The sequence below is a fragment of the Rousettus aegyptiacus genome, unplaced genomic scaffold, assembly GCF_014176215.1.
Source record: "Rousettus aegyptiacus isolate mRouAeg1 unplaced genomic scaffold, mRouAeg1.p scaffold_m13_p_15, whole genome shotgun sequence".
NCBI classification, from domain to species: Eukaryota; Metazoa; Chordata; class Mammalia; order Chiroptera; family Pteropodidae; genus Rousettus; species Rousettus aegyptiacus.
The window spans coordinates 46,586,993-46,606,916 of record NW_023416290.1 but is presented as its reverse complement, the minus strand read 5'-3'; the positions used below and the strand labels follow the sequence as shown (position 1 = coordinate 46,606,916).

Sequence of the window (19,924 nt, the reverse complement as noted above, 5' to 3'; positions counted from 1 at the left end):
AGTACTTTATAAACCTTAACTGCAATTTATTATCATCAATATTTTAAGTGTTGTCATAATATGCCTGGATGCTCTGAGAGCATTGAGATGGATCCTTAATTGAGAATGGGCAATGGGAGTCGGGAAGGGCTCTGAGCAGTGAGAGAGACCCAAGGGAGCCCTGAAGAATGAGGAGTTAGAAGCCGTGTAGCGTGAGCAGGAGAAGCAGGGATTTTCAGCTTTGCTGTTCCCTCTGCTGGAATCATCTCCAGATGTCTGTAGGCCTCGCCTTTCTCCAGCAGGATTTTGCTCCAATGTCATCTTCCTTCTCATTGAGACCTTCCACCTACATCCTATTTAAAATTCAGCTTCTCATTCTTTTACACCCTATCTTCTTTGTTGACTTATTTTTTCTCCTTGGCACATGTCACCACCTGACCTTTTACTTACTGATTTTGTTTATTGCCTGCTAGGAGGTATGCTCTGGGAGGACAGAAATTTTCTAACTTCTGCTCATAGCTATATAATCACTATCTAGGTTCTAGAACAGTGCTTGGCAAAGAGTTGGAGTTCAATAAATATTTGCTAAATAAGTTCCAGGAATGTGGGCAGAAGAAGCATGGAGGTGAAAGAAAACATCTATTTGGAGAAATGAAAGTAATTTAATATGATTTAAGTGTAGAGTATATAATTTTAAGAAATATGGGAGTAGGCTGGAGAATTAAGCAGAGGCTTGATCAGAGAAGACCTTTTTAGATTTTGGCCTTTATCCTGAGGAATCACTAGAAGGTTTTAAGACTTAGTCATATTTTCATTCTATTAAGCTCATCTCATCAATATGAGGGATGCAAAGGAGAGAAAGCAAACTAAGGACAAGGAGAAACTTGAAGCCAATGTATTACAACACAGCGTGGATTTCACAACATAATTCTGGTTGTGCGTTGACCATAACACAGAATCTTTCATCCAAGCATGACAAGGTGCTTTATACCTGGTCTATATTCTTCTCCACCTTTTGCATTTAATGGGGAGAAAGGTAGAGAGACAGCTGGCTGGCTAGAAAACAGAGGCAGAGCCAAAAATAGAACCTAGAAGTCTCTCTCCCTTTTTTTTTTTTTTTTACACTCTTTCTAAAATTATAGGACCGTTTCCTTTCTCCTCCTTTTCCTTGTCTCATTGCTCTTCCCACTTGTGATTGTTGTTCACACCAGCACTTCACGGAAATGACTTCCCTGGAAGGGAAAAAGATAGAATTGTGAAGTCCTGAATTTTCAACAGCCTATCTTCTTGGAATGCCAGACTAGGATATTTCTTTTCATTTAGACAGATGTTCAGAACTCATTATGAAAGTGTTACCAGGAGGTTTATACTTATATCTAAGTCAGATATCATTGAACTTTGTTTCTTTAGGTTAAAACTTGGTGTTATGACCTATAGAAATGGGGGGAAAGTTATATCATAGGGTTTTATGAGGATTAAATTAGATAATTTAAATAAAATGCTTAGCTATTTTTAATTTCATGGCTATAGACTAAAGGAAAAATGGTACCCTGTTACAACCTTCAGTTTAACACAACTCAAATAATTCCAGTTTCTTGTGCACTTCTAGTGCCCTCTCTTCCTGGGATGAGGAAGTGATAACTGAGTTAGGTCAAGTTTTGATTCTATGGGAGTGATTATAGGAACCACTGTGCAGGAAAACAACATGCCAACAACGGTGTTGGTACCATCTTTATTGGATATTTCTTTAACATAGTGGCTCAGAGAGATGATTCTAGACCTAAAAGTGCCTGGCATCAAATCCTGCCTCTGGTTCTTACTGATTGTGTGACCTTGGCGAGTCTTAATCTCTCTGTGTTGCAATATCTTCACCATAGTTCCTGCTTAGTAAATTTGTTGTAGGGATTCAAATAGTTCAGTTCATGTAAGACATTCGGTCATGCCTGGCCTGGTGGTAAGTGCTCATTTACTGTTAACTCATATTCTTATCTGTTCCAGTTTGACCAGACCAGATGTACAGTCTGTCATCCAGAGGATTTGGCTGGCTATCCATCACCGCCTCGCAGGAGGAAGTACCTCGGTGAGTCACTGTGTTCTAGAATCGAATCTTCCATTTACACGTTCAGACTCGCCGTTTTATATATGCACTGAAATTTACAGATCTCAAGGCCAATTTATTTATTCACCATGATAAATACAGCCACTGTGTATTGTAGTGGTTAAAAGTATAGACCTTCAAAATGTATTTTAACCTTGGTTTGGCTCAGATATAGATAATGGCCTGTTTGGGGACAAATTACTTAGCTCACCTGTGCTTTAGTTTCCTCCCCTAACTCCTTTTAAGGAATATGATGAAGCTTTCATGCTATAATTCATGTAAAGCACTTAGCGCATGGAGCAAACACTAATTAGGACATGTCACTTTTTAGGTTCTCCTTTCAAGTGCTTAGAAAGATATCATGTCTCAGCCTCCCTTGCAGTTAGATGTGAACGTGTGACTGATTTCTGGCTGCTAGAAGGTGAACCCAAGTGACATGCATCAATTCCAGCCTGGCTCACCAACTTCCCATGTGCGACATTTACCCTCTTTCTCTATCCACTAATTGAATTACTATCTCCAAGGACTTGGGGCTGGGAGTTGGGGGAGAACAATGCCAATGATAGGAGAAGCCTAGGTTCGTCACTGAATGTGTAGATTAGAGCTCCTTGGTCTCTCCCACCAAAGACCCATGCTCAACCCTGAGAAAAGTTTAGAACTTTTATTCAGATTTCAGGTTATTGAAACAGCACTTTTAGCCTATCCTGACTAATATAGCATAGCTGCTAGCTGATCAAAATGATCAACAAATGTTAGCTAGCAACCATCGTCAGCAGTTAGACCATGATGCTTATGGTCACATTCTCTCCCCATACGTAGATCCACACGGGAAATTAAATAAGGCCTCTGTACCTTCCTCAGAACATTTCTGAGCAAAGGAATTAGAACAAAGGGAGGGAGGTAGACCCCAAAGTAATCTCATCTAGGCAACACTGATACAAGCTCTGCTTGTCCCTCAATAATAAACTCCTTTCTGTGGACCATATTACTTCTGCTTCCTGGTCCAAAATCAAGGTGGATCTGGGTAAGTGCTGATGCACCTGTTCCCTTTGGGATAGCCTTTTATACTGGTCTTCACATCATTCCCATTGAGCTTGAACATACTTATTTTCAGATAATATTCAGTGCAGTTGATGAGGTACTAGCGCTGGTCAAGTTATCAAGAATCCTTTTTTTTTTTTTTTTTTACTGTTAAGTTAGCTGACCCTGATGTGCCAAATTGATGCTCTGTGCATGCAGTTTAAAATATGCTTGTATAAGTCGCACTTTGTTGAGAATCTTTTCGAGTCACCTTAGTTGGAATTTTGGGCATTTCCCCAAACTCTTTGAGAATGAATAGGTCAACATTGACAGACATCTTGGGTCACATTTGAGGTATGGATTTCAGTAGTTTATCTTCACCAATTAACCTCATTCTTAAGTTCTTTAAGTCACCTCACCTTTGTCCATCTTATTGTCTCATTGATTTGAATTCCATTTATATTTTGTGTCCTTCGAGCCTTCACTGAGGCCACTTGACATCCTTGGACATTCTTTTGTATCTCAGCATTCCAAGGTATCTGCTAGCTCCTGGGCTCATCTATCTGCATGGTTTGTTGGCCCAACACAGTGGAAACAATGGATTCTTAGACATTTCCCATCTGGACTGCACCATCCAATGAGCCAGAGAGAACAGTTTCAAAGGAGAATCATGGTAAACTTATCATCTCTCACTACTATAATTCTGTACAATTTAACAATTACATATTAATCACCTACTAGATGCCAAGAAGTGTAATTATGAAAAAGTTGGAGTTTTGTGCCAGGGGAGCCTGTTGACTTGTCAGGGGAAATAAGCTTCTTTGTTGTTGTTGTTGTTGTTGTTATTACGAGACTATCGTTTGTAATAGCTAAGTTGTTTTTACTTGCTTAATGAATGCCTAAATAGTGCATAACTTTTGTTTTGAACTTTTTAACTGAGGCATAATCCATAGACAGTGAAGTACACAAATTTTAGGTATAATGCTCAATAAATTTTTACATATATATACACCTAAGGAACTATCACTCAGATCAAGCCATAGAACATTTTCAGCACCCCTAAAGACTTGTTCACACCAATACATACCATCCAAAGGATATCTCTGACAGTATAGATTGATTTTGTAGTTTTGGATTTCATAGAAATGAACTTATATGACTCTGCTTATAGAAACTATTTGCCTAATATTGCCTTTAAGATTCATGTTGTTGAGTATGGCCATAGGTTCATTCATTCCGCTCTTGGAGATTTTAGTTGTTTCCAATTTGGGGATTTTATAATACAGCTACAATGAACATTCTTGTACATGCCTTTGTTGGACATGAGCACTCCTTTTTTAGGACTGTATACATAGGATTGGAATTGCTGGGTCATAGGGACACATATGTTTGCTTTAGTAAATATGAGTAAACAGTTTTTCAAAGCCTATGAACTTGTGCTCCCTCTGGCAGTGTTTGAGAATTCTAGTTCTCCATTCTCACCATAACTGGGTTTTATTAACTAGTTCTTTTAATTTTAGGCATCCTCATGTCGGTATATTATTGTGGCTTAATTTCTTCCCTGCCTGAAGCCCTTTTATTTACCATGCTTAATTAAAATTAGACTAAGGTGAACATCTGAAGATTTCCTTCCTAAAGCAGGTATTTCTTTCTGAATCTCTTGGGCAGCAAAGGGAAGGTCAAAGTTTCCGAGTCTTATTTTTTAATGCACAGCTTAAAATCAATATCCTAAAAGGCAGCTTCAGGGTAGCGAAACTTTGGTTCCCTTAAATGTGACTGTCCCATCCCCCTACTCTACTCTCCCTCCCTTGTGGTTTCCTTCATTCCGTAGGGGCTCAGAATGAGTTACCCCAAGATGTGCCTCTGTGGTATGTGGTTCGTTTTGACCTAAAGGCAATGAGACCCTGTGAGCTGTTAAACTAAAACTTTTTAATATCTACAGCTGAAAGTCTCTTTGTAAATAAGGTTTTACTGAGCCAAAAATATTAGCCAAAAGATCAGTCTTGGGGAATAAAGTCTAAACCACCAGCAGCATGGCTAGGTAGAAAAGACAACACATTCACCATCCCTGAGTCTGGCAAGTGTTTTATTCATCAGGTAGGGGGAAGGGAGAAGAAAGAAGTAGCCTGAAAGAATTTACATGAGCTATAGATAAAGGGATAGGAGGAGGTGAAGGTGGCCACTTCTGGGGTAGCAGAGTCCACTGGAAGAAATTTCAGGTCCTGTAGATTGTCTAGGGGCAGCAGTTCAGAAAGCCCTGGTGTAAACAAGGGGGACCCGTGGAGTTATATGGTGCCTGGAAATTAATCCAAAATTCCAACAGGCAAAACAGGAATGTGAGAAGTCTTTCGTTAACTGGTTAGTAGCCATTAACACCTGAACAGTTCTTTCACTCTCCAGCCAATATACATTAACTTAGAACATCTCAGAATTTTTTTCTTATCTGGACTCAAGAGAAACTTCTGCCCCCACTTAACTACCTAGAAAAGTTTAAATTAAGGGCATTGCCCATAGTAAGAACTTATCAGAGATAACTTTTTGACCTATCTATAGAACAGGGCAAACTTCTAACTACTGAACATCTGATCTCCTTATCATCCTGGGAATGACCTTCCTCCTCTCCCCAGGTGATCCTTAGCCCAGAGTGTCTTATGTACCTCTTTTTCCCTTTCTGTCTCTGACTCTCTTGTATGTGGGGCTTCTATATGTACATATGTAATTAAACTTGGTTACTTTGTCTTGTTAATCTGTTTCATGTAGATTTAATTATTAGACCAGCAGAAAGTATCTTGAAGGGTAGAGGAAATTCTCTTCCTCCTCAATAATTCCATGGCCTTGATGGCAGTTGGTGACAGGATTCTGTAGGAAATTGTTCTGTGTAGACTTTGTGAAGAATTTGAGGAATTATTTTACTTATAAAAGAGAGGAGGGAAGCAGTAAGAGTTGGGTGAAGAAGATAGTAGAAAGTGCATAGTGTACACTACTTGACGCCTTTCGATGCCCTCCCCTCAAATTATGAGACGCACGAATACCCGGTATTGAGTGCAGAAATCAAAGGAAGTATCGAGTTTCATCTCAAAGTGGTATAGTAATGGACAAAAACAAAAACAGAGGAAGTTGAATCTTGAGAGAACAGAACCAGAGATGTAAAACCCTTGGGCAGGAGCAGAAATATTGAGGAGATACTTTCGGAAGTCCTGGAAATGGGAAGTTCAAGGCATGAGAGCCTTGTTGTAATGAGTAGGGGGATAATTAGTATCTCTGATATATAAAGAATCGTGCTGTAATAGAGATATGTAGGAGTGTGGAGGAAATGGTTAAGAAATGATTAAGATGTCCATTGGATGTGGGAAGGGGGCTTTTCTGTAAAGTCTTTTCATAACGTACATAGTGCCTAAGAAAAATCTTGAAAAATCAGCAGACATTTTCCAGATAGAGAGACGAAGTAGTTGTGAGTGAAGAGCATGCCAAGAAGAGAAAGTAACATGTATACAAGCATAGTGGTATGAATCAGTCTTCACTGAAAAAAAATCATTCAGCCAACCTTTACTGAGTGCTCACTAACGGCCAGGCTCTGGACCAATTAGGGGAGAATAGGGGTTCAGATTGACTGCCTTACCGACAGCAGAGTAAGGTAGATGGCCAGAGCATAGCTCTGTGGTCAGATAGACTTGAGTCCAGATCTCAACTCCACTACTTCTGAGTTGTGCAAACTTGGGCACATTAGTCAATCTCTTTGTGCCTTGATTTCTTCATCCATCGATACTTTCTATGAGTATTCATGAAAAAATATGTGTACAGCACTATACCCAGCGCCCCGTATGTGGTCAGACGGCAGCCACTAGCTCTTCTTCCATGTTGTTAATTTGGTATAAATGAGTTACATATTACTTGTACAGGTGTACAAGATAATAATCTTTTTGTAACCACTTACAGCTCTTTTTGTAAATCCTTTTAGGGAAAGCAAGAAGCTTTTCCAAACTCCTTTCCTGAGATCAGGGGTAGGGATTCTTGATCTTATTCCACTGGTTATGAAGAGTTTTCACACAGAGGCTGCAGCATTTGCCTCTCTCCTTGGGGGTGGGCAGAGGTGCTGGGTGGCTACATCTGCATCACAGCTCTCCTGGGTAAACTGGTCACTCCCTCTTGATTTGTTATCATGCTAAATGTGCCTCCTCCCTTCCTTTCTGGAGCTTTTGCAGCTGTTCCTGGAAGGAGACTCAGTTGAAAGGGGTTGTTATGGACCAGCAACAGCTGGGATCTTTAATGATCTGTCAGCAGCTCTGAGCGAAGTTCCAACACCCTGAGGCAAAGATGGGGGTGGGGGAAGACTCAGGAGGAGCTGACTATGCAATAAGCTGAAAGCCCCTTTGAAATCTTGTGACACAGCTTTGGAGAGGCCAGCAGGCTGGAGAAGGACATGGAGAAGGCTGATGAGAGGAAAGAGTCCTCTCTAGAGATGACTTGAAGGCAAACAAATGAGATCCTGTGGGAGACTTCCAGTATGGGCACTTGGGGTGGGGGGTGGGGAATCCAGGAACAAGGAAATTGCAGGCTCATAATTAGCTGGTCAGAGTAATCGATAGTCATTTGCTTGCAAATTGCACACCTGGTGTCCCTTAGAAAATCTTGGCCACAAGACCCAGATTGCTGCTCCTGAAGGTTATGAATAATAATTACTCTCTGTCCCATCACCCACCACAATATCAGCCCCCAAATCCATGTCCTCTGGATTCCAAAACAGGTTGCAAAGGGCTCAGCAGGTTAGAATGGAGAGGCTGGAGGCAAAGTGACATTTCCTCTTGCAGTGTCTGATGGCCCTATTTGTTCAGTTTTCAGGGAGACTAATAATGAGCTAAGAGATCCCATGCCCTGGGGTTTAGTTCCTGAGGGGGGTTGTTATTTTTAAATTTTACCACACTGCTGCTTTTCAGCCCCCGACACCCCACTTTTTTTTTTTGGTTCAGATGACAAAATCCCAACTCAAATTAATAAATGAGAAAGTAGTTGTGTCAGTGGAAATCTAAGTCTAAAGAGATTTTGTTTATTCGGCGAATTTAGAGGACGGCAGGCTTTGGATGTGGCTCAATCCAGAGGCTATGAAGTCTTCAGGACTCACTATTTCTTCATTGTCATCTCTTAGTTCTGTATTTCCCTGTGTTGTACGTTGTGTGGGAGGTTTCCCCCAGCAGAGAAAGCCACCAGGGGCTCTAAGCCTTTATCCTACTACCTCCATAAGACCCACATGAGAAGGAAAGCTGCTCCCACAGGCTTCGGTGTGAGGACGGCAGGGCTCTCATCAGCCCAACTGCATTGTGTCCTTCTTGGAATCAGTTATGGTGTAGCGAAGCCTTTGTCACAGGTGAGTCTCTCCATGAAAGGGGGTCATAGGGTTATTCCCATCTGAACCGCACAATGGAGGTGGGAGTGTGATGTTTCCCTCACAGCAAATTGGGGCACAGTGAGCAGAATGTAAACAAACGTGTGCTGAGGGGGCAAAAATTACCGATGTTCTATTTCATGCCTAAACTAGGTTTCGGGTCTGTTCTGTTCTTCCAGTATGAGTCCCCATCGCAGGAGAGAATGCTTAGTTCAATTCAATTCAACAAACATTTCCCAAGCACTTACTCTGTGTCAAGATCCATGGGAGGCCCCAGGACAGGAAAGAAGACTGAAATGCAAACTCTGACACCAGAGATCCCACAGTTTGGTCACTAAGACTGTACTAGTCTGGATGAGATGCCATAAAAACAGAGAAAAGAGTATATAACATTGATTGATGGGTGGCCGGGTGCTGGAAAGACTCCATTAGAGGGTCTTCAAGACTTTGAAAGAGGATTTTGTTGGAGGAGCTAGAAGCAGGGGAAACTTCTAAGCTGAGGGATTGGAGTACGCAGAGGTACACAGGTGTGTCATATGGTTAAACATGGATGACACCGGACAGGAAAACACTTTTTAGGCTGTGACAAAAGGCCACGTGAAGTTCTAAATTCCCAAATCTGGGGAGGAATGTGGTAGGCAGAATCTAAGATGACACCCAGTGATCAATGCCTTTGTAAAATCTCCTCTTCTCTGGGTATGGGTGGAACCTATGAATATGATGACATTATTCCATAATTACGTTATGCTGTATTACACGACTGCCTATAAGAAAGAGAAGCTTGGTGGCCCTGACCTAATCATATGAACCCTTTAAGAGCAGAAAGTGTTATCCAGCTGGTAGCAAAAGAGGAAAGCAGAGATTTGAAGATGGATATGTTCACATGGAAAAGATCTAAGGGAGACCTCTAGCAGTTGAGAGCAACTCCTAGCTGACAGCCAGCAAGAAAATAAGGACCTCAGTCTTAGAGCCACAAAGAACTAGATTCTGCCTAAAACTAGAACGAGCTCCAAGGTAGATTCTTCCCCAGAATCTTCAGATAATAGTTCATCCTGGCTGGCACCTTGATGTTCGCTTTGCCAGACCTTCAGCAAAGAACCCAGTTGAGTCTGCACGGTTTTCTGAAATATAGAACTCTGAGTTAATAAGTGGGTGTTGCTTTAAACTGCTAAATTTGTGATAATTTGTTCTGCAGCAATAAAAACTAATACAGGTGAAAACAATGAAGAGCTCATCATTAGATTATACCCATTTGATTCTAAGACTGGCACAGAGGTGTCAGTTCCTCAGGGCTGGAATTGGGTGTTTTATTTACTAGCGGATAGCCGGCAGCTATCATTCCACTGGTACTTGGAAGACAAGAATGGGCTAAATGAATGGATATGTAAATGATCAATTCTAATCACATTTAGATGAAGGCATCACTTTGCACATCCTCCAGATGCTAGTGAGCAAACAGCCTGTCTGTGTGCGCCACCCTGTGAATCCCCAAGGTGACCCAGCTCGCAGCAGCCAAGTACCCATTTCATCAGCTGACAAGTTATGTTGGAATGCCCACCTTACGCACAGTGCTGTGCTAGGCTTTCTGCAGGTAGAACCCGAGAGCGAAAAGACCTGCCTCCTGTCCTTGAGAAGATTACTGACTTATTAGGGGTTGGGGGTTTGGGGGGGTTGAGATTATCAAAGGGAATATAAATTAGAGGCAGTGTGTTATGTGAAGAAAGGCAAGGAATCTGTAATAAGAGGATCTGGGTTTGAGACCTGGCTCTGCTACTTACTAGCCATGTGGCCTTACGCTGTTACATAAGCCATTTTGAGCCTCAGTTTTCTCATTTCTCAGGGCATGAAGGTGATACTTATCTCTCATTGCTGTTGCGACACTCATACAAAATGCCTGGGAATAGTGATTTGCAAACTGTAAAGTTATAGGTTCATGTTAATAATGAAACGAGATCATAGGAGTGTTAAAGATACCCTAGAAAGAGCTTGGAGTTTAGAAAGCAGGGGAAGACGCTGGCCCCAGGGATTACTCAGGCAAGCCGAAGGACTTCAGGAAGTCTTGCACAAAGTCTAGCCCGTTTGAGACTAGAAAGCCATGGGTATGATTTGGTAGAAAGTGGCAAGGGCACAGAAAAGGGTAGGGTGTCTCTCAGGCAGAATTATATTCAGAATTCATTTTTTGAACCACTCAATGGACAACCTTGAAAGGCTTTTCTCCTGCTGAGAACCAGCTGTGTTCAACAAGCACTGGAAACTTTGGTGAACTAAGAGCACAGACACCTTGAGATTCTCGTGTGGGTCAGATTCTGTCTTTGCACAGTAGCTGCAGCAACCCAGTGCCTTTTGAAGATTTTGGAGAATAGCTCTGATCTCAATTAAAAAGCAAATTGCTTGGTTAGAGTAATTACCAAGTGCTTTCTTGACAGGCTGATGGGGTCAGTCAATAAGGTCAAACTGAATTTTTTCTCTACTAGAAAGGAATGCCTAGAATCAGAGTCCCCTTGTGTGCCATTATCAGGGACTTGTTCCAATTATCCCAGACCCTAGGGGTGAGGTAGTCGGGAGGCAAAGCAGCTTCCCAAGTCCTGGAATGCCTGTTCCTTTTCCGGTTGGTAAACTACTAACCATTGTTTGACAGTGCACGGAGGGGCTTGGGCAAGAGGAGATACTGAGGAAATGTTTCAAGGTGACCGCAGGATAATAACAGTGGCAAGAAGATAGTAAGAAGAAATGCAGAACAGTGTGGGCAAAAGCTTTGGGCAGACAGTCTAGGAGGAGGTATCAGCTACCAGATAATGATAAACGTCTGTCTGTTGGTTTGTCTGTTTTATATCCTTTCCTCTTCTGGTAATATTGTCCTTCTCTTCTCTTGGACTTGGGTGGTGCTAACCCAGTTAGCCTTCTCTTCTAGATGCAGGAGTAGGCATGTGACCTAGTTATGTCCAGCAAAATACCCAAAACTCTTGGCCATAGTGATTCAAGAATAGACACGTGTCCCAGGCTGCGCCCATCAATCAAAGCACTCCCTAATCCCCTTTTGATATCGATATAAGGGAACTTGTTTTTTTGTTAGGCAGCTGGGTTGCTGGGCTATGTCTTGGGCTACTGAAAGGCATCGTGGAATGACAGTATAGAGAGATATGTCTAAGACATGGAGAGAGAGAGAGACAGAGCCCTGAGAACTTATTTCGATTTCTGGGTCTAGCAATGTCTGAAGTCACTTATTTGACTTCCCTGTTACATAAGAATAAAATCCCTTTTTTTATTTTGATTTTTTTGCAAAAGTAAGTTTGTCAAGCCTCTATTGCTTGCAGTTGAAAATGTTTTAACTCACATAAATACCAAACCCAAAGATCAAAAAGCTTTCTGCCTTGGCAACACCCACATTAACACATTAGGGCCATCTGGGCATTAAGTACAAGGCATTATTTTAGATGTTAACACCTACCAAGATTTATTTATCCATCTATCAATAAGCATTACGGAAGCACGTGTGTGAATCAGATGCTGTGGATGCAGAGATTATTATGTCACACTTTTTACTTTTGAGGACATCACGATTTATGAAGATACATAAACAAATCACTAAAGTCTGTAAGTGTTTTGAGAGTTCAGATCATGATGATTCATGGTTATAGATTACTTCCAAAATAAGATAAAGATGGAAAAATCTGATTATACTGTCTAAAACATGGTTCTCGCTGTTAATGAGTCTGCTGTTAAGGAGGAAGGACATTCAACAAAATGAAGTGAAAACTCATGGGCTAGAAAACAGTGGGGTTGAGCCCCAGTGACAGGTGGTCTGGTCAGCGACTGTGGAGGTCAGGCAAGGGAGAGATCCTGGAGAGCTACCAGTCGTGTTGGGGCGGGATGAGGTGGGGGCTTCATGGACAAGTTTGGCCTTGGAAGGGGCTTTCTGACTGGTCATCCATGATGCAGCTGGGGACGTTAAATCTGAGTAGGCAGGCGGGTTAGAGCATAGGCAGGCAGGCTTGCCTGGTGCCTGTGAGCCCTTGAGGGGAGGCTTAAAAAGTGCCTGAGGTAAGGATTTGGCATTAACAAGGCCTAGATATTCACAGATCTCATAATACCTTGTTTGAGAGCAGATTTACTTTCCTCTATAATAACAGAGATCTAAAATATCAGTGTTTTAAACAAGAAAGACATCCATTTCTCTCTCAGCATTCAGGTTTTGACAGGGTTTCTCCAGGGTTCGGGGACTTAGGCTGCTATGCAAAGGGCAGTGCCCTTGTCCAAGATGGCTCCCCATTATGTCTGAGTCTCAAACAGGGAGCGAGAAAGAAGGGGAGCACATACATCTCTCCCCTATAAATGCAGGACCTAGAAGTATATTCATCATTGCTGATCATAATTCATTGACTAGAGCTCAGTCACATGGCCGCAGCTAGCTGCAAAAGGTGCTGGGAAATGTAGTTTTCTTCTGAGCACCCATGTGTTAAAACCCAGGGATTCTAGCCTTGAGGGAAAGAGAAGCATGCATTTTAGGGTACAACAAGTCACCGTTAGAGCCTTCTTTTCCAGGAGGTTGTCGAAGTGTCGATGACTAAGAAACACGTGCACTAAAGGTCTTAACAAAGTCTAATCCACTTCTTTCTTTCCTCTAGCCCCACCCATAGCCTCCTGATGAAATTGGGGGAAATGTTGAGCACTGTTTCAGGAACTTTCTGCAGCAGTTTAGCCTCACACCACCATTATGAAACAGGCATCATTGTCCTCACTTTAAAAATAATAAACAGAGATTCAGAAACAGAAGTTAGAGGTGGAGAACTAGCATCTTTGACCCTTTAGAAAGAATCAGGCACTTTAAATTCTTTAAATATGCCAAGTGTTTAATGTTTGTTATCTCATTAAATCTTCACATGTCAGTCAGATAAATATTATTATTTTCTTTTAGATGTGGGAAACCAAAATTGAGAAAATAAGCCTGGAATTTGAATTCAGGTCTAACTCCAAACGCCAAGATATTTGCATTGCATAAACATGCTATGTTCCACCACTGTCCATTACAGCATTTTTTGGCGAGAATTGATTACTTATTTTAACTCACTGATTAATTAATCCATCCATCACTTCAACAAAAGGTTTTTAAGCACCCAGGATATGTCCAGTTCAAGTCTCGACTTCTTAGAGCTCGCATTCTAATTGGGGAAATATCAATCCATTGAAGCAAACACTTGTTGTATGCTTATTATGACTAAGGCTGCTGTTACAGAGACGAATAAATACAGTGCTGGCCATATAGTAGTTCTCAATTAATATTGAATTAATTAAAGATATAGCCCTCAGGGAGCTCACAGTCTATTAGTTCAGATTGAGAACCATGTTCCGAACACTGCTGTCCTGGCTGCAGCTGCAAACCAAAGACTGTGGAAGAACTGTCGGAGCCGGGTCTGTCTTCTCAGTGCTCATATGTACATTTTCCTCTGGGCTGCCTCCGAATAGGATCTGCCCTGAAAACCAAGGGCATGCAGAACCCAGGCAGGAAACTGGACCTGAACTTGGAGCCAGTGACTAGCAGGTGAGTTCATTCTACAGACCTGTAGGCGTTGCCTTCTTGTACTTGATGAAAACCTGGACATGATTTCAGGGTGACTAAGGGCAACTTGAGAAAGAGGGAAAAAAGACATGAGCCCCCTTAAATACGTCTATATCAAATAGTTGTTGGTTTTTTAATGAGGACGAATCAGATGGGCCCAACATGGGGTTGCATTCTGCGGGAAAATGTTGCCGAATACCTTTTGTTTATTACTTTTCGTTTTTCATCCACCTCCATCTCCCTGCAGGATACTTGTGAACCACAGTCTCTAAAGTTACCTGTGCTAGAGCCCAGGGTAACGATGGCTTTGCGACGGAGATTTCTTAAAGGAGAACACAAATTCTAATGTCTGGATGAGTGCCCAGAGAGGAAAAAAGCATGAAAGGGAGGAGAGAGCATAGAAATAGAACGTCTCTAGAATAGAACGTGAAGTGAGAGGGCGATGGGACTTGCACTCCTCCCGGCGTCTCTGTGGGGCTGCGGGCTTTTTACGGGATCGTCATCGTCTCTCTTCCTACGTGGTGGTTGATCTGTTGACAGTTGGCAAGAGAGAATCTCCGATGCTAAAAGGGGAAAAATGGAAGATAACAGTGATTCTTGTAGAACTCAGCCCATCTGTTTACCCGCCTCCTATGGGATTGTGTTTTGAGTTGGGGGATGGCTATACATTGTTTCCTTAGCGATAGAGGCTTTTACTCACAATGTGGGTGCACACCAGCACGGTGGAATCAAGTTTGAAACCTCTCTAGGGAGAAGAAATTTAAATCAATCAAGCAAAGCAATCAGTTCAAATGTTTACACCCCAAAATCAGTGTTAATATTAGCTTAGTCACCTTGGAAAGTTACACGCTGATTCCTGTGAAGCTATCACTTAAAAAACATTTTGTTGAATTTTTTTCTCATTTTCTATTTTTTCAAAATGCCTTTATAGCAATGATCTGCACCCTTCAGTAAAGTAATTCTTATTGCTTTCTAGTTATTCTTTGTTTTAAAAATACATTCACATATCAGTAAGGATAGTAAGGGAATTACAAAAAAAAATACCGTTGATGGCATGGAAAAATTAAATTGCATTTTTAAAATTATAAAGTGACCCATGTTATCGTAGAAAATGTAGAAAATTATAATCACTACAAGAAGAAAATAAGAATTTTCCTGTAATTTCAGCACTCAGAGAACAACACTTGTAGCATCTTTTAGCCTTTTTAATGCTCGCATATTTAGCAGTTTTGACAACTTGTTCTCACTGCTTAGGTTCAAGAGAATAAAAATACAATTAATTTTCCTCCTTCTCCCATTCTATCGCTCCCATTTCTATTCTCTTTTCTCAACACACACATACTTCTGAGAAAAAAAAAAAACTATAAAAACCACTATTGCCTCTGTATTCTAAGGTTTAAGCTCACCTGTGTGGGCTTTGTGTGTGTCTTTGAGTACGAGTGTGCATGTGTATGTGGACTGGCCTTGAGGAGTGGAGATTGACAGTTTATTTGGGCCTTAAGGGGTCATTGAAGAAAGAATCAACCAAGGCCTTAGTTTGGAAGATTAGGTTTATCATGGAATTAAGGGAGAATTGTCCTGGGGGGAGGAGAGAGATATATTGGAGCTTAAATTTAGAGGGGGATGAGTGGCCTCAGAAGAGAGCCAACGTTTCCAAGAGAGGTTGAGAGGAGAGGATGGCGTGGGTTCTCTAAACGTCCAAGACCTGCATCCCTCCCATCCAGCACCCCCAAGTGGCAAAACTTCTGGTGGTATGTCCCTGCAGACAGAACCTCGAACAGCACTGTTTCAAGGGAAGTGGCAGAAACCTCCTGTAGCCGAGCCTATGACAAGTCCAGTGCTATGAGGGGACCTCTGTTCTCAGCTCCACCACTGCAGCCCTTGTCAATATCAAGGTATAATTTGAAGGCAACTTAGGCGACAACTATGGTCTAAAGGTAGGTACCTTTTCCACTTCTCGGTACCACATCAGCCCTGGGATAGTAGGAAGATCCAGATAAAGTGTGTGTGTGTGTGTGTGTGGGATTGGGTGGGTTGTCAGTGAGGTACCAACAGTTCCTGACACAGTTCTTCCTTTCAGCCAGGCAAGGCAGAACTCTAAGCCAGCTTTCATCTAATTTAGAAAAATAAAGAAATGTGATAGTTCTTGCACCTGTATGGAATAAACAAATTCATGCTTGATATAGACGTGTTTTTAAAACACAGTAAGAATGGAATCACACTGTATAATATATCATGATCATTCTGTGCTGTTAATTATTCTTTTGCAACATAATTTAAAATAGCTGCATAGTAACTCATTGTACAGCCAAAGTATAATTTGTCCACTTCTTTATAGCTGGATAGTTAGGTGGATTCTACTCCCTCATCAAAATTTCTGAGATAAACAATACTATTGCTGTATATCATTATTCACATCCCTCATTTCAGTAAGGTAATTTCCAAAGGAATTCCTGGGTTCAAGGATTATACAGAGTTCTAGAAGAGGGCATCTCTTGACTTTCCCCTAGGAGGATAGGAAACTGCCCATTTTCTGGCATGCTTTTCAATTCTAGAAAATAACATTTTTTCAAATGTTGGCACTAGAATTGGTAAAGAATGGTATTGCCATCTTTTACCACCAGTTTTTTAAAAATAAAGGAGCAGTTCTATCTGTTAATCACTCATCTTAGTTTCAGACTTTTGACTAATTAATAGAACCGATCCCCTAGAGTAGGTGATCAGTGTTTGCCCTGCAGAGGACAGATCACAGGATGTGCTTGTTGTATGCCTTCTAGTAAGATGGTCCAGCTGGATGCAGGGAAGTGAAGGATGCTGGGAAATGTCCCTCTGGCTCAGCAGCTGCTTCCTAACCATAATTCTCCCTTATAGAAAAGGAGGCGTGTTCCTCGGTGGGCAGCTAGCCTTCTTTGTGGCAACTGCTTGCTGACTATGCTCTTGGATGGGTTGCTCTACCTATTAGGTCTTCATGTTCTCATCTATTACTTTAAAGAAGAGAATCCTATTTACTTCACTGGGTTGTTGGAGCACTAAATGGAACAGTTCATGTAAAGCACTAAACCATAGTGGTGGCACTAGTAAGATTTCAGAAAGTGTCAGCTGTTTTTATTAATATCTAAGTCTTTATTGTGGGATTCCTTTATATAAATATATAAATGTCTCATTTTCCTCAATAAAATTTTTAATTATTTAAAAAATACGCAACACAAAAATTTTGAAACTTTGAAATAGTGAAAAAGAAAGAGGAAAACAAATCCTAAAACTGATTTTTTTATGTATTCTAGTCTGTCTTTATTTGTATGTGTTTACGTTGCTATAATCATCACGTATATGTAACTTAATATTCTAATTTATGCATCTATGTTAACTTTATATTGATATTTGGTCTTTATTTTTGCCATTTTTGGTGTATCTATGTTATTCCCTTAAGCAAATGTTTTGTAGTTTATGGGATGATTCCTTTATTATTGGCCATCTGAGGGTATTTTTAATTTTTGGTTATTGTAAATACCATAATTGTAAATATTGCCTCTCACCTGGTGTTTTCCATTTTTGACTTATTCCTTAGGGTTTATGACATGGAATGCATTCCCAATTGTGTTTACCAACTGATAATGCCACTGACAAACTGAAAATACATTTTACTGCACTCCGGGTAGCAAGGCTTTCTAGCTTTTCGTTTACATAATATGCAAACCCGTAAAAAGTGGCCCTATTGTCTTTTGATTTTCATTTCTGTTATTACTTGTGATGAATATTTTTCTCTTTTACTTACTAGAGCTAGTTATTCTTCCTCTTTTGTGATTTTTTGGAACCAAGATGATAGCTTTTTGGATTGAATTATCTTAAAACCAGTTTTTTCTCCACCTCAGAACACTACTCCATCGTCACCAATGTTTGTTTAGTACCTCCATCGTGCATGGAACTGTCTGGACACTCAATGTGGGTACACTAACGGGGAGAGCTGGAACGGACAGTAACATGCAGAGAAGTGGTAGAGAGACAAGGCTTGGTCAGTAGAGCAGATGCACCTCCAAAAGAAGACATAATGAGGCTGAACATCTTTTTGGATATTTATTTATTGGCATTTGATTTATTCTTTGTGAATTGCCCAATTCGGTTATTTGTCTCTTTAAAAAATTTCTTTCTTGAGTATTTACAAATGCTCGTCATATATTCTGTTTTAAAATGTTTTGTCACGGTGTGTGAGAGAGGGACAAAGATATCTCTATATCTGTATATCTATACATAAATTGAATAAGTTTGTTTGAGCTGCCAAGACAAAATACCATAGTCTGGGTGGCTAAAACAATAGAAACAATTTTTTTTTCACAGTTCTGGAGGCTCCAAGATCAAGTTCAAGGTATCAGCTCATTTGTTTTTCCTGATGACTCTCTCCTTGGCTTGTAGAAGTCTTCTGTGAAATAATAGGAAAAAAAGGTATTGGTTTCCGCTCGTGGTTGCTGGCACATAGCTCCTAAAACCCTAAAGGATAAGAACACTAGGCACCTCTTTTGTTTTAATATTTGGTGTTTGGGCCTGGTTCCCCACACACAGCTTCTAAATCCCTTGGAATTTCCTGGGTAATAGGAGTGTCTTCTGTTCTAATGAGGTGACTCTTGCTGGGCTCCTGGGTAACTACAATATGGGACTGGTCACCAGAAAAACCAAATCATGATTAGAAGCTTGGAAATTTCAGCTTCCCCTCTATCCTCTGGCAAAAGGAGAGGGGCTAGAGATTTAGTTAATGACTGATCATACCTGTGTAATGAAGCATCTGTGAAAATTCCAGAAGTATGGGGTTCTGAGAGCTTCCAGGGTGGTGAACATATATCTATGTGCGGGCAGGTGGTGTACTCCAGCTGCACAGGACAGAAGCCCCTGGGCTTGGGGCCCTTCTAAACCTCACTCTGTGAATCTCTTCATCTGGTTGTTCATCTGTATCCTTTATCATATCTTTTATTATATAACGTATTGGTAAATATAGGTAAATGTTTCCCTGAGTTCTGTGAGCTAGTCTAGCTCACATCCATGGAGGAGGTTGTGGGAACCGCCCATTTGTGACCATGTCAGACAGAAGTTTTGTGAAACTCAGGGACCGACTGCTTGCCATCTAAGGTTAGGGACAGTGTTGTGGGACTGAGCCCTTAACTTGTGGATTCTGCTCTAGCCCCAGTTAGTGTCAGAATTGAATGAAATTTCAGGACACACAGCTGGTGTTAGAAGTATTGTCTATGAGTAAGGGGAAAACAGTGAGTTTTCCCTAGATGGCTTTGTTCTCACTACGTCTTCACACGATCCTCCCTCTGTGCAGCTGTGCACCTGGTATCTCTGTGTTTCCAACTTCTTAGGACACCAGTCAGACAGGATTAGAGCATGCCTTAATGACCTCATTTTAACCTAATCATTTTTTTAAGGCCTTTTCCCAAATACAGTCACATTCTTAGATACTGGGAGTTAGGGCTTCAACATATGAATTTGTTTTTGGGGGGGATACAATTCCTCTTACACATATATGCATAGATAACATAAACAAAAATATCTTAAAATTTATTTGTATCTTTCCACTTGATACTTATTTACATTATTATTTAGTTAAATCGAGTATCATCACTGAGTTTTCTGAAAACAGAGGCTGAAATGGATATTTGTATACAAGTGATTTACTCTCAGGGCAAAAGTGCGAGTGAACGGTGGGAATTGAGATGGGAAGGTGAAGGAGCAAGCACGCAGTTTGGGGTGAAGTCTGGCCTCAGCCTCAAGAGGGGAAGAAGAGGAGCTCACAGCAACTTTGGCTTAAACCGATGATCAATGGTTAATTCTTCAGAGAATCAGCTGTAGCGGAAGCTGGGCTCTGGCACCCCCAAGGGAAAAGAAGGTCTCAGGGGAC

At 41.0% G+C, this 19,924-nt stretch overlaps 1 long non-coding RNA gene across 2 annotated transcripts in view; it reads left to right on the top strand.

Moving 5' to 3' along the window:
* The window catches only part of LOC107507152, a 44,057-nt gene extending 24,495 nt beyond the window's left edge, over positions 1-19,562 (top strand). For both annotated transcript variants that reach the window (XR_004954713.1, XR_004954712.1), the window contains 3 exons: positions 1,978-2,059; positions 13,941-14,016; positions 14,282-19,562. This is a non-coding gene — a long non-coding RNA (uncharacterized LOC107507152). The remainder of the gene's footprint in view (positions 1-1,977; positions 2,060-13,940; positions 14,017-14,281) is intronic.
* The last annotated feature ends 362 nt before the right edge of the window (positions 19,563-19,924 follow it).